Source organism: Temnothorax longispinosus, chromosome 10 (assembly GCF_030848805.1).
Source record: "Temnothorax longispinosus isolate EJ_2023e chromosome 10, Tlon_JGU_v1, whole genome shotgun sequence".
Lineage (NCBI taxonomy): Eukaryota > Metazoa > Arthropoda > Insecta > Hymenoptera > Formicidae > Temnothorax > Temnothorax longispinosus.
Genome location: NC_092367.1, coordinates 12,573,302 through 12,589,156, shown reverse-complemented (window position 1 = coordinate 12,589,156; position 15,855 = coordinate 12,573,302). Strand labels below are relative to the sequence as shown.

Sequence of the window (15,855 nt, the reverse complement as noted above, 5' to 3'; positions counted from 1 at the left end):
GATGCAATCTATTTTGCGGATCGTGCAAGTATTCGTGACGCCGAAATCGCCCATAGATTGACGCACCTGTCACGCATAAATATTCGCGGATAAACCAAAGTTCTCGCGTTCTCCTCTTCGCGGAAGAAGAGAACGAGAAGTTGGCGCGTCCCGCGATCGTGAGTTCCGGTAAGCGTCATTTCATCCGCGACAATTTAAGGAACACGTCCTCTTCGAGAGTACCAAATTGGAATGTGGCGCACGAAAGCTTAAAATCGTACATGTCGTTTCCCATTACGTGCAAGTTTATTTATAGCTTTCTGAACTTTATCTATTAATTCTCTCGAGTTAAATTCTCTATGGCTCATTATCATGAAAATTGCATAAGTCAAGTCTCAAAATAGTAATACTAATAATAATACGATCGATTATATTACAAGCTAGAATTAAGTAAATATTATAAATCGTATCGACCACGGCGACATCCTGCTGCATAAAATTTTCTCATGCAAGTATCATATATACGGACAGACACATCAGTCGTAAAAGATTACGAGATTCTAATTCTCATTAGAGCGAACCGCCTGTCAAAGTAATGCGAATAATTGATTTCTGATTTCAACATGAGTCTTCTGATATATCTATGATAATTTCAAGTTCTGCCTACTCACGCCTACGGATTTACTCAATATTACACGAACATATCAAATTTTTCACGACGCGGCACCGACTTGCAACCGAGATGCATCTTGCGCCGACTCTTGTCTACGAAAGTGGAAGTGCGAGCGGAGAAACTTGATATTCAAGATCGCAATTAATTCCTGCCGTACGTGTGTGTGCAAGATTTATAACATGTTATTATCTCGTGAGAGCCGTAGGATGTAGGAAACTCAATGTGCAACGACGCGCGATTCATCTCTCGACATATTATCGTCAAACCAGATTAATTTTTCTGCAATTTTTCTGAACCTTTTGAATAATAATTAGGTTACTGTTTGTGATTATTCACATAATCAAAGATATTTATTTAATTTGTCTCGAAAGTTCTCTGTTCATATCGGTGACGTAAAATATAATTAATAAAAACTACTTCTCTAATAATTGCTATAGAGGAAGTTCGGGTAATTTTAACCATGCGGGCAAGTTAAATCATCACAATATCTAGATTATTAAGTAATTTAGCGAACAATAGTGGAATTACTATAGCTGCTGGCCCCCTAATCTAACGTACAAAGCGGCGGCGTGGCACAACGTCCCACAAAGTAACAAATTAAAACTCAAAATTTGGTGTGTACCGCTTACAGCGTAAGGTTAGTATATCAACTTTTATTTTGCAGTCAATCTATTTCACAAATTCTTAGTCGCTTTTTGTTTCATGTAAAACTAAGATAGAACTTTAGTGTAGTCTATTTAGCAAGTGTCATATGGTGTACATTTCTATTGTGTACGATAAGAAGATAAAAATAGCGATATCTTATAATTTTGAGATAGTTTGTATATAATACTTTTTATAAGTACTGCATTTTATATTTTATTGTGTGTTTCCTTCTTTCAGGAGTAATAATATTATGATGAGTATACCTTATAAGTATATATTATTATAAGTAAAAGTTTTAAACATGTTACATATATTTGTATGACATTAATTGTTAGTAAAAGAGCATAAAAATAGAGTTTGTAATAAATTTGAATATAATAAATATGTAATATAATAATTATTATAATTTCATTATTAATATGCCTTAAAATGCGATAAAAACTATTTTTTGTAAGATTAATAAAGTGGTTCACTTTGCCCGACGTGATTCAAATTACCCTATAAAAGTCTACCTTCGAAAATTTTGCTATAACATTAAACTCACTATAAATAAACGGAATTTGTTAAAAACACGTTTTAACAAACATTACAAATCAACCAAAACAAAGTTTAACTATCTTTAATTGTTTCCAAGTTATCTTGAAAGACTTAGGATAGTTTCAAGGATAATTTCGATTACCCGAACTTTCTCTATAGGATTATTGGGTAATCTGTCGAAATACAAGATAGCAAAAATGAATGTCATAGAATACTATTTTTACTGAAATTATGAGATAGACATTAAAAGAGACACGTCGAATTGACGCGATTAATTAAATCGTCCCAATTAACGTACTCAGCGCTGACAAGAAAAACTGGCGTCGGACGGAAATAAAATGAAAGATATTAGCATTTCTCCTCGTCCGAATTAGCATGTCGCACGTAGCTAGACCGCGATTTAGGCCAATGGGCAATGACGATGGCGGCAGTCGTCCTTGCCAAGTAATGTCGTCCTGACGACGATCGAATCGGCGTTTACGCGACCCGCTTTTTTCCAGGAGATAGAACGAGATGCTAAATATACTGAATTTACTCTCTCTTTTCCTCTCTTTCTTTTTCTCCCCATCTTCTCTCTAAAATATCGGAAATATTCACAGATATCGATTCACGTAATTTCGGTACGAGAGACACATTTAGATTGGAACCTTAACCACTCTGAAGCGAGACCTATTGGGACGGCGAAACATTACGCTCAATCGCGGCGCAGCCGCGAATTAAATTAAGCATAATTTAAATTCAGGATATCGGGCTTCCCGAATGTCACAAAAAGTCACCGTGCGCGTCCGCGGAGATTTACGAGCGGGAATGAAAATCCGCTGTATTCGAAGAACCCGCCGCCAGATATTTGCGGCGAATTTAGGGGGTCTCGTTTAAAGTCGGACAACCGACAGCGGACAAATCATTTTAACGAGCGTTTTATTCAAATTCGCCGAGTTTTTTTCACGATCCGAGATACCGATCGAATCGCCTTCGTTGTCCAGGTTTGTCCCATATCAAGCGAATGTCAAAACACGTTCGAGATACAGGGTGTCCCGATTCCCCGATTTCTCCATTCATAGTTTTCCTGAACATTTTAAAGTCAATTTGTATGAAACGCAAATTTTATTTGGAATCGTTATCTTTTCACTGCTTCTCAACATTTAGATTTAAATATCTTTATTAAATCTTTAGTCAAATTATGATTTTAAATCCGTTTTAAATATATAAATAATATACCTAAAATTTGTTACATAAATTACGTTTGTATAATTCTTATAATCAGTCAAAGCGAGAACACTTAAATGTTCGAAACACTACGTGATCTATAAAGAATTAGTCATATATGTCGTTATATATATACTTGCAATTAGAATAATATTCATATAGTCATTCTTTGATGAATAAGAATTTCTTATTTACACATGTGTGCGTATGTACACGTGTGTAAATAAAAAGTTCTTATTCATCAAGAAAAGACTATGAATACCGCCCACAGAGTCGATTCGCTCCGCTCGTTCTGTTACTTTTAGGAGATCGAGTCTAGTATACCGAAGACCATTTATCTTCATCCACGCTGTCATTTCTTTTCATTTGTTTCATTATCGTGGTACGGCAGCCTCGATCGAGACCTGCTCTATTAGCGATATGACGTCGCGTGCACATGCAAAGCCCTTATCATATGACAGTGCCGAGTGCATTGAACCTACGTAAAAATTCCGCATAGAAAGACAGTCCAAGCTCGAGTTCTCAATTTAATCCTTTCGTTCGACTATAATACTTCGACTATAGTTCAACTACTGAAACGATATCTAAAAATATCAGAAAAAATCACGTGTCCTACATAAAATATTTTGTATTTCGATATGGCAATTTTGATGATAATTTTTCGAACAATTTAAAAGATTAATTAGGGGAGCACAATTTCTTAAAACTGTTTAATTTAGTATTATGTAGGTATATTTATCAATTAAAAAATTTTGTTACTTTTTAGTCTTTAAATATTCAATGCTTTGGATTTTCGGGCGCCAATGAATTTTGAAATTGTTCCTTTGTTACATTCTTCATATTCTTATCAAAAATTCGCTATTTGTCCAAAGATAAATTCTGCTTTTCTTGTTAATGAATACGATCTGTTGAAACTATACCCAGAGGAGATGAGTGATTTGTGATTACCGGTTAGCCCTGAAGAGTAACAAATCTCGGCCGAGGTCGTATGTCATATACACAGGGTGGCATAATGAAAGCATCGACTCACCTGCCTGTGAAGTGCTATGACCAGCTATGATAAAAGGATAACGAGCCTCTGACGAGGCTGAATAGCCGCAGCCGCGGTCGTAGCAAACGCTAGCCTTCGATTCGCCACACTAATGCTTTCAATTTACCCGATAATGCTCGTGACGCATTTCCAGCGTGAAGAAACGAAATTGCTCAGATATAACGAGATAGGCGAGCAGAGCAGCGCGCCTGAACGTTTAATAGCCCGCAATTAACTTTCTGTTTGGTAAAGGCGAATTGGCTTACTTTGTGACCGTAATTATTAACGTAATGCAACTGTAACGGTTACGACAGCCTAATAATCACGCGAGTATTAACCTTCAGATCACTATCTACTTGGTGACACCCACCATTGCATTGCAAAATTTAAAGAAACACATTTTTTTAATATATGTTTACCTAAGATAATATATCATACTAACGGGGATATTGATTGCGTTTCAGCAAGATAAATTTTTTCATGTAGGTAATGATATAAGAAACCAAACGCTCTCGATTATACTTGATTACAGTCGAGACACGATATTCATTTTTTTTAAAGAGAAAAGATTAATTCTTAATACGTTTGAAAAGATTTGAATAATGCAAGTCGCGAAGTACCTCTTGAAAGTTAAGACAGAATTGCCGTATCGTTTATGTGTTAGTAAAATTGTACATACAGTATAATAATTAAGCCATCCACGTACAACGGGAACAGGCCATTAATTGAATACAACATCGCATATAACGTAAATGCAGTGACGCGTGTATTCGTCAATGAAAGGTACGCATATGCACTGTCAATTCTTGCTACGGATTTAATTAAGGCTTGCCTATCACTGTTATTTGCAGTCGCTGTACGAAAGGCGAAGGCTCAAACAGATTGCTTCCATGTCGGTCCAGAATTTAATTTACAATGCGCCCATTTTAAAACTCATGTATTACATAAATAAAAATAATTTTTAGATAATTAAGTTGTTAGGTTACTAAAATATTCCTTACTCTATCATATGCCGATATATAATGAGAAAATTATTTGACATTTTAAATTTACATAGGTGTATAAGTGGACTATATATACAATATGTATAAATTTAAAACGTCAAATGATTTTCTTATAATATCGATATCTAATGAATAAGGAATATTTTAGTAATTTAACAACTTAATGATCTAAAAATTATTTTCTCTCTAAATATAGATTTATCACAAACAACTATGTAAACAATTATACAGAAAATCTGTCGTTCAGGCATTGCGATTGTGAGCGATTTCCACCGTTTGTCCCGATTTTTGGCAAGGCTCAGTTTACCTCGACAGAGAATATCAAACGTATTATTCTACCCTGATAGAACAACGAGCAGCGAAAAGATGAGTATCGCAAATACATACCTGGAAGAAAAGAGAGAAACGGTGCCGCAATGACGAAACGAGGAGGAGAAAACTCAAACTCCTCACCACGTCGCTGCTGATCGGAAACGAGGGTGGTACGCGTCGCCTGCAATTAAAAAAGACGACGCTCTTAGGGAAGATCTCGCTGAGCGCAAAATCGCGCCGCCCTCAGCGGCGATATTATTCCCCGCACTCGCGGCATTTCTACGCCCTACGTTCACGCTCGTTAAGCCACGTTTATGTACGCTGGAAGTGAAGTCGAATGCCAGGGCATTCTACACGCCGACACGCGCGTATAGACACACATGCAGCCGATAAAATGCCGCCCATTCGGCGGCACGCGGAATATAGAGAATGAATTTGCAGTATATTCAGACGCGCGTGGTAGAACGAGATAGAAATGGAAACTAGACACCTCTCTCTCTCCTCCCTCCCGCAAAGCGCAATTATTATTTTAAGATTATGAGATTGTGGTTTCTTTTCCAATCAAATAAGTTACTGCATTTTTGGCTCTGTCTTTTCGACATGTTATTATTGCTAAAGTTAACTGATTATTTTCAACAACAATATGTAGCCTAATCAACGTTTATTAAATGTTAAATTACTTTTTTATAAACTGTGTACCGAAATAATTTATAAATAACCATAATATGCCAGAATTGGCAATATATTACAGCAATAATAACGCTCTTTAGACTAAAATAGATCAATTATCTATTCTGTATTATCTATTACTGTAAATTCTAATATTAATTTTATTTTACAAGAAAATATTATTTTTTGGTAAAGAAGTCTAGTTCTTCTTCTTTAAAATATTTGTTAAGGGAGGAGTCTACTTTAGCCGGGTGAAAAATGATGATTTTTTGGGAATTTTTTTCAAGGAAACTATAAGTAATATTGGATTAATTTTTTTTTGTAATATGGAAAGGCATTCTTAAAGAAAAAAAAATATTTTTTTTTCAGTTGCATTAATTTTTATTATATTGACGGACAATTTTGAAGCGCAATGTTGGTAGCGCAACGGTTAGCTGCGTACAATGTAGCAACGAGCTGAGTTATCTGAAAGCAAAAAATCAAAATTTTCTTTAAAGCTTAATCAATTACGCAGGGATTGAACCTATTTGCAAATAAAAATATGAAAAATTGAAGAAGTTACAGCAATCGTAAGAAAAGTGACATTTTTTTTATCAAAAAATCGATCTTTTGTTGTTGATAAAAATGTTATAAATAAACAATAAAATGTAAACGTAGGTTCAATCCCTGGAGAAAATTGTAAGGAATCGAATCATGCTTGGCGAAAGTTATTTGAGTGATTACTTTTTGAGTTATCTTGTACGCAAAGTTGGAAAAAGTGGTTCTGAGAAAAACGCGTTTAAAGTTTATTTTTTTGCTCTCAGCCAAAAAAGCATGTAAAAATGCATGCAAATTTCAGTATAAAGGTTTTTGAGGTCGCTGAATCCGAATCTGATATCAGATTTTTAAAATTCAAAATGGCGGATTTAAAATGGCGGGTCAAAAGAGTCGTACTTGAATATAGAAATGAAGTTCTTGATGTTTTCACGATACTTACAATGAAATAATGTTCAATCCGCTATTCCGGGCCCATACAATATGCCTTCCTCTTCTTCGTATAACTCCTGTTGGGCAGTTTTCTGCATTCTGTTGGCTGTTTGAGCTTCTTTCGTGTTCTCTCAAGTACGAATTTCTGCTCTCTGCAGTCGTTTGTCATTCTGTGAATCGACGAATCTCTTGGTCTGTTGTCCGATCACAATGCGCATTGTTTCCATTATTTTTAAAATAGGGCAGTACCCTTCATTGAAGATCGCAGTAGCAAAATATGCAGAAATTTTAATTGTTTTGGCGCCGCAGTGAAGATGTTTTGGCGCCAGACGCCACAGACTTGCATTGAAACTTTTGTTTGAATTCTGCGTATATCCGCCTAAGCATCTTTCCAATAGATCATCCTTGGACAAATCTTGATAAATCGGCAACAATTGCTTTGGAACATCCTTGTGAAAAGCAGGTGGGTGTTCAAATTCATCTAGTTTCCCAGTCGCTTCTGCTATTCGCCATTTGTACCAACTTTCACACCCCGTTGGACAGTATTCGTGTTGTGGTTTTTCATCGGTTGAGCATAAGTGATAATAAGTAGCCATGATGGCCTTTTTCATCTCTTCAACCGAATCCGGATGTCCTCTTTTTGCTAATCTCCGTAATATTTTGTCAATTTTTTTATTAGTGTGTCCGTCAGCTTTTCTTTTCCTCCGAGCTTCGCCGCTTTCTTTATATTTCTCAAGCAAGTGCCCATTTTTTATTCTACGTGCCCAACACATTCATGTTTCTTTAATGTTATATCCTCGCCGTAGGGTTGTAAATCCATAAGGGCTTTAAAAGTTTTAGAGTCGCCATCGCTGATATAATTGCAGTATCTCACGCCAAACTGTTCTTCAAATCTGGAAAACATCTTATATTTCATTGAATCCACTTCCATTTTTCCGGAAGATCCAGAATATGTTGATGGAGCACGTTTCTTTGTGATCTTCAAACCACTCGGAATATTCTACAGTGCCCTTTTTGTTCTTCCAAAAAATACAAGATTGGCAATGGCTGCTTTTTACGACGAGATCAATTATCTTTCCAGTGTTTTGTCCTATGAGCGTTGTTACACCAAATAAAGATGAAAAACCACGCTTTTTCCATGTTCCATCGCCGAAAACGATCAAATTTTGCGATGGCTTTCTTTTTTGCATGTTTACTTCCATTTCTTCTTTGACGGCTTTATGGCACAATGTATGGAAGACACCTTTGGATGCAGTATAAATGTTTTCTACAGCGGCATAATATACTTCACGATGGAAATTTTGGCACATATCCATGAGACCACAGAACAAATTTATGCCTTCTTTGCAGACTCCCAACAATCTCATGACAAATATTATTCTTCTATTAATTTCGAAGGCACTGTTAATAAAAGGGCCTGAATCGATCTTCCGAACACCACATGAGCAAGTAACAGCTATTTTGAATCCTAATCCGCGACTTCCCGTTTCACCAAAAGTTACATTTTTCTTGCAATCTTTACAAATTAGCATTTGAGTCAAAGCACTAAAAACAGTGAAAAATTCAATAATGCGATAGCCGTGAGTTTGACTTATAATAATGTCATCATCCGCAGTCTTCAATTTTTTAGCCGCATTACTCGTTGATGCAGTTTCCGTTTCGGCAGTAAACTGATTTCCTTGAAACGATCTTTTTCGTGGTCTTGATTGACGAAAACCGTTCTTTTTACTTTTGCGAGACATGATTTTACTTTTATGTCCGTACAAGCCGAAATTTCGAAGCAGACTGACGGTTACTGGCGACACTATTGGTAACAAAACCAGTTTTGCACACACACACACACACACACACACACACACACACACACACACACACACACACACACACACACACACACACACACACACACACACACACACACCACCCACCCCCCCCCCCACCCACCCACCACACCCACCCACCCACACACACACACACACAAATACTAACCCGTAAATATAAACACTATAGGGTCAAATAAAATAGTTGAAGGTCTAGCAGGTATATAGGATTCTTTTGTTCCCGCAATAATAGAACCGAGAACGCTGCGAAGCCAGTATAGCGTACTTCTGCTGTATCGATCCTCCGCGCGCCTCACTAAAAAGAGCTGTAGTTTCGTCAATTTTACGAGTTTGACGATAATACTTTGGGAATATATTCTTGAAACCTTATACTAATTATATTATTTATGCAAAAAAAATCGATTTTTTTGACCCATCAAAGTAGACTCCCCCCTTAAGTTCTAATCAATCTATGTTTCAAAATATCATAAAATACAAATTTTTTATATTTGTTCTAATTTTTACTTATAAATATTCCTTAATAACTAAGAAAAATAAAAGAGTGGGCATATATGTAATACATACCTATAGTAAGCAGAGCTAGTTAAGTGGTTGGAACAATTTCTATCGACTAAACGCTTCTAATCTTCATAAAGTTCTCTCTTTACGACGTCTGCAAGAAGATATAATAAGATCGCGATTGCGTATATTCAGGTCAATTAGAGCTAATTCCCTCCCGTCGCGTAATTAATTTTGCAGCCGATCGAAAAACGGCGCCTCTCACTAGATAAATAACACAGAGTCGTTTTTCTGGATCGTCCATACTTCTATAACTAGCATATTTATGAAGAATTTTCAATCGAAACAATAATACCTATATTATCCGTCTTGTAATATTTAAAAAATGTAATAGTTCAAATCTGACTGAAATGTTACACAATGGCATACAATTCGAAATGGGTAAATTTTGTTTTTGTCGACACGTTGCGTCAAATTAAAATTAAGAACCTAGATAATTAAAACTACGACCGCGTACATTTTCTCGATAAATGTGATATTATAATGTAACAGCAATGCTAATACCTTTCAATAACATATATATGTAACAGGAAAAGTTTGCAATGACTATGCCAGTGTCCATTACTTAGTTTCCCAATATTGCACTCGATAACGGATGTTTAATCACTGACACAATGGCTAACGCGTTCTGCGATGTTAAGATCGATTGATGCGAGAGTCACTGAATATTTTAAAACTTTGTAACAGAATATAATAGAGTATACTCATTACGAACTTATAATAATATGCAACTGCGAGCGCACAACCTGTGCATTCTAATGGCATCTGCTGTTGGAAATAAGTGGAAATTGTTCTCGTGGGCACACGAGTGCCTGTATTAGAGATATAAAGATAGAGAGAAAGAGAACGAGAGCTAAAGAGAAAGATATATAATATACGGCCGGTTTCGTCACACGCATCCGCGACAGCGCTTAATTGTTTATGACAAGGCTCTTGCTTCGGCATTCTGTCAATCATTTTCACGTGCGTGTGCATACGTTCACTACACGCGGATGTATTGCGTTCGCTCGACGTGGGAATGATTAAATGCATTGTCATTGTAGCAATTACAATAAGAATATATAATATCAAATACATATTTTCCTTTCAATATATATATATTAAAAGGAAAATATGTATTTGAAAAATACGTATTTGAAAAATATGTATTTGAAAAAATATATATATATTTTTTCATATTTTTTTGTAGAAAAACTCCCTCCCTTCCTCTAACTTTTCCTCCCTCCCTGTCTATGTTATACAAGAGCTGCGTTCCACTTATAGCTCACAACCACGGTCGTGAATACAGGTCTGGAAACTCTAGTAGTGGAGGGTGACTCGCTTAGTGAAGTCATTTTATGTAGTTGACACTATCACCACCTGGAGCGCTAAAGGTTAGAGATTTTTTAAATAACGCAAATACATATTGAAATTGACATATAACATATAACATATGTCATATATTATATATAACATATTACATATTGACATATTGACATATTGAATGTAACGAACGTACGAAGTCCTAGAAAGTGATTAAATTGACAATGAAATTAACGAAATATTGTGTCGTGCCGAATTGCAACCTGTTAAGGAGGTTGAAGCGATCCAGTTGAGTCAATTGACGGTTTAGAAAAAAGTTTTTTATTAGGTCATTAAAAAATCTGTATTAGGTATCATTTTATTCTCCATACGCTGCTATTGCATAAAACGTATAGTAAAAGTATCATATTATGCATCTTTATATTTTAATTAGCTAAAAACGAAACACTTTTTTGCCAATGCCAACTTGAAAACTTGTAGTATTGCTAATTATTTCAATATAAAATTGGCATGAATATATGTTTTGCCGTTGATAGAATGAAATAATGATTCTTACTGGTAGCTCCCTTGACAATTATATAAGCTATCGATTTTTTAATAACTTTCCGTCGATTATATTAAATACGATTGAAACTTGGCAACGTTTCACTTTTATGGGGTTGGTAGCAGTACTCGCCTCTGTGTTGAGCCACGTAACGGCAGTTGCTAAACGTAAACATGCCGGTGAATTTTCTGTCATTCTGGATAAGAGGTTAGGTGCCCGCGTTTTGGCTATACCCAAATCCTGTCGGTATGTGCACGTTCTTGGTTCTCTTCCGTGCTGTGTCTACTATTTTGTAGTAATGTCAACGATTTTAGGGTTCTCTTTTATGTTATGTTCACAATTTTTTGGTTTTCTTCCGTTAGATTCATGATTTTTTGGTTTTATTTCCAAAGAGAATCAAAAAATCGTGGACATAGCACGGAAGAGAACCACAAAAATGTGCACATACCGACAGGATTCGGGTACAGCCAAAACGCGGGCGACGCTGCGTTGCCACATCTACTTACTCGCGAACTATCAACTGCTATTTCAGTCTAATTTCGATCGCTTTAACTTGTAATATATTTGTTATTAGATGGTGAATACGTGTTTTCTTGCGTTCTAAATGTTCGCATTAATTTACTGTACGCGTAGGCACGTTTTTTGAGCGTTTATATAGACTAGATATTAAAGAAAATTGGGATCAATCATCGCCGTCAACGCTTTCTCCATCTAACCCCATGTAAAACGACGCATTTTTGGAAATTAATATCTCAGCTTCTGGATGGTCAATAAATCTGAAATAATTCTCACACATGCGGTAGATCCTATACTATCATATATATTTTTTACAAACTAAAATCTAGAGTTGACCAAACTGCTTCAACCTCCTTAAATTGCTGCAGCAGCTTTTAGCGTCATCAGTAGAATTAGGTTTATATTCATTTGGCAATGAAGTAGCTAGCCTTTGCTAGCATACAATCCAAGCCTTGACCATGCACATTCACAAAGAAGTTACGCAAGGACGGCGGCGCAAAGACATAATGGCACCTTTTTTGAACGTAAGTTTTTACAAGCATGAGCATATAAACGTACCTTTTAGGATACAGCAAATTTTGAAATATTGAATTTTGCCTTTCAGTTGCTGATAAGTCTCATTTCGTCACATCAAATGGATTCAGATCTGATCTCGAACGCCAGAACGCCTCTTTACCATCTCATATATTGCTATCAAGAACAATGTCAGCAACTTGTACAGAATATTGTATCCAGTCAAACGGATCCACAAGTAGCACAAAGATTAGCGAATGCATTCACCGAGCTAACGACGGATATAGACTTTAGTATGGACTTGAATAACCGTCTTCAGAGATTGAAGTTCAAAAGTAATTTTGATAATTTTGTCGTGAACGTACAAGAATTCTTAATGGTTAATAAGGGGATCCTGCAGTGACTGGCGAACTTCCTCGATGTCGATAATGTCAACCTTTCTAATTTTGTTTTCCCTATATCTGTCTTTGTCTAACGAAATGACATCTGTCCTTTTTTCGACTGCTCGCCATCTTACGCAAGATCCGGCAACTACTGTTGCTGTTCTTCTTGTCATCCTGCATCCGTATTTGCATTACTAAAATAATTATTAGATGGATCTTTTTTTGTACGCATTGAATCTTACTTCTACTTACACGATATTATTCCTACATGTTTTCCCAAGGGTGGATGATAAACATTATGTACGTATAAACTGTAGAATTTTTGTTTTAAGCAAATATTGTCGTCAGGTGACAGCTGTGTATGTGCCCCAATAAGTAATATTTTTAATTTTTTGGTGCTTTTGATATAAAATCGCGTTTTCCACCCTAGATTTTTGTGCGGACTTTAATTCTAGACCAAAAACTTGCAATTCTGTAAAGCCAATTAAAAGATCCATCGATTAACGATAATGTCGGTAAATCATACGGCTGCAGGATCCCCTAGAAATTAAAATGTAAATAAACAAAAATAAAATCATTATTTAAACAATACACGCGTGGATTTAATGCTTAACGCTTGGAATTTTTTAACGAATTTAGTTAACGACGTATTTGTAGAAAAATCGAATTAGTTCAGTTCATTGCTTTAATCATATTAATTGTACGGTGTACGATGAGCGTTTTTAACATATAGATGTATTTTATTTTATTTATGGATGTTATTGCAAAAAGGGGACTTAAGCATATAAGCTTTTTATTTTATTTTCGTAAAATAATTGTAAAAAAAAAACAATAATCAGAATCGAACTAAAAACGGTAAGACTGCAAGGCGGATCTCTTGCTACCACTCATCCACATTTGAACTCATTTAAAACGTTGATTGAGCCAACTATTTACAAAACTAGCTGCTTTTTGAATATACAATACTATTTTCTATCTTACATTTATTATAAAAATATTGTATTGGTTAAGGCCTCCGCAATGAAAAATATAAGGAACAAGGAACAGATATTAGCGATTAATGTTATTCCTGATTTCTTATTTTTAATCGCTAATATCTGTTCCTTGTTCCTTATATTTTTCATTGTGCGGGAGCCTTTACGGTGAAACGGATTAGTGGACAACGCGTATGCGTAATAAAAAATCCTTGCAACGCAGCGACGCGCGCGGTTACATGGCAAACCTATGAAAATATCGTCATTAAGCGAGTCACCCCCACCACCAAAAAAACGGACGAGTTTCCGGACCTGTATTCACGACCGTGCTCACAACTTCCTTGTTTAACATTTGACAAACAACAAGAATGAAATGATTCCACGAGCGTTGCGAGCGATAAATGGAACGCACCCAAGGTGTTTCCAACGTAAGTAGAAAAAATTGAAGGAAATATTCCGTGGCTTATTTTAAGAAGAAAAGGTCCTATATATATACAAATTAACATATGCCTTAAACTGTTGCGTTTTCAAAATACACGATGTCAAAGACGCCCCTGGTGGTTCTAAAAATGTTTCATTGCTATTGGAAAATGGTTCTTAATACCACATGTAGGTATACCAAATTTGGATAAAATATCTTTAAACGTTTTCCTTCATTTTTTTTCACAACTTTGACATCCTGTATTTTGAAAACGAAGCAATTTAAGGCATATGTTTATATAGGAGCTTTTCTACCTAAAATAAACCACGGAATCCCCTTCAATTTTTTGTACTTACTTAGGGAACATTCTGTATATTTGTCAGCTTATCATAAAACATATTCTTATAACTCATCAAATAACAAGTTATTAATAGAAAAAAATTACGTTTGCCCTACATATAAATAATTTAAATTTTTAATTACATATTATATAACAATACATTACAAAACATGGAATGCAAATTAAGATTTGTAATTATTTGTTAATAGAGTAGAATTACGCTGTTAAATATATGCGTCGTCTGGAAGCTTCTGAAGAATTACTAAAAAATTCATTAAAACTCGTTTCATCTCATAAGTAATAAAATTTTTACACAAACAATTACGTGTTGCGAGTTATCATAATTTGAAAGCGACTATTATACTGAAGACTATTTTTAAATCTTTGCCGTTGACAAATTCCGCTAATTTTTCAGATATCACGAGAGAAGGATGATCGCCGTTATCAAGCATACAGATTAAAGGAATCGCATTGCACCCTCTAAAATAAAGCTGAATATAACAGGCAAAACAATCCAGCGTTTACGACGAGTGGCGCCGTAAACAGGATAAGACGTACCGTAAAATTTCAGTGCGGAGTCGTTTAAATCTGATATTTTTATTTCAACTTCTCCTGACACATCTGCTTGCCCATCCCTCTTCCGCCACCCATCGCGATGAACGTTTTAATTAACGATCCACATTTGTGGAATATGATCGGCAGTCACAATGATCATCGGCCTGCAACGTGGATGATATGCCCCATTATGCTCCAAAATAATTTCTTTAAACCTCCCCAAAACGTGCGAATCCGAAAAAAGTAATCCAAAAATTACAAACAGAGTTTAAAAAAACGAAGTGGATTTTTTGAGAGCTATTTCCAATAAATATCGATTAACCCGTTGACTGTGTATGACGGCTATATAGCCGCAACGTAGAAAAAACAAACTAAAACTTTCTGAATTTGCTTGAAACTTGTTACTCGGGGGTTTCTGGGGTCGCTGATTACGAATCCGAAGTCAGATGTACAAAATTCAAAATGGCGGATCCAATATGGCGGATCAAAATTACAAAAAAAGATTTTTATGAAATTTGGTACCCTTATGTTTTTTGGGTCTCTGAATCCGAATATGAAGTCAGATTTTCAAAATTCAAAATAATAATAATAAAATTCCGTCTATTTTTTGTAATTTTGATCCGCCATATTGGACCCGCTATTTTGAATTTTGTTAATCTGATATCATATTTGGATTCAGAGACCCAAAAAACAAGGGTATCAAGTTTCATAATAATCCGATGAACTTTTTTTTCAACACACTTTTGGCCCAAATAGTAAAATTCTCTTACACAGCTAATGGGTTAAAGTTTGCCATGATATAATTCCATCTATTTCTATTTTCGTTTCTAAAAAGTGACTTTAAAACTTTAGTTGCTTTTCGTTTAATGCTTATGAAATATACATCA

The 15,855-nt window shown here is 35.4% G+C and overlaps 1 protein-coding gene and 1 pseudogene across 1 annotated transcript in view; both read right to left on the bottom strand.

The window, feature by feature from the left end:
* Oatp74d (Organic anion transporting polypeptide 74D) overlaps positions 1–15,855 on the bottom strand; it is a 208,261-nt gene that overhangs the window by 183,737 nt on the left and 8,669 nt on the right. The window contains exon 2 of the mRNA XM_071791863.1: positions 5,462–5,567. The gene's annotated coding sequence lies outside the window, so the exon portion shown is untranslated. The remainder of the gene's footprint in view (positions 1–5,461; positions 5,568–15,855) is intronic.
* On the bottom strand, positions 7,034–8,848 carry LOC139820092 (uncharacterized; annotated as a pseudogene).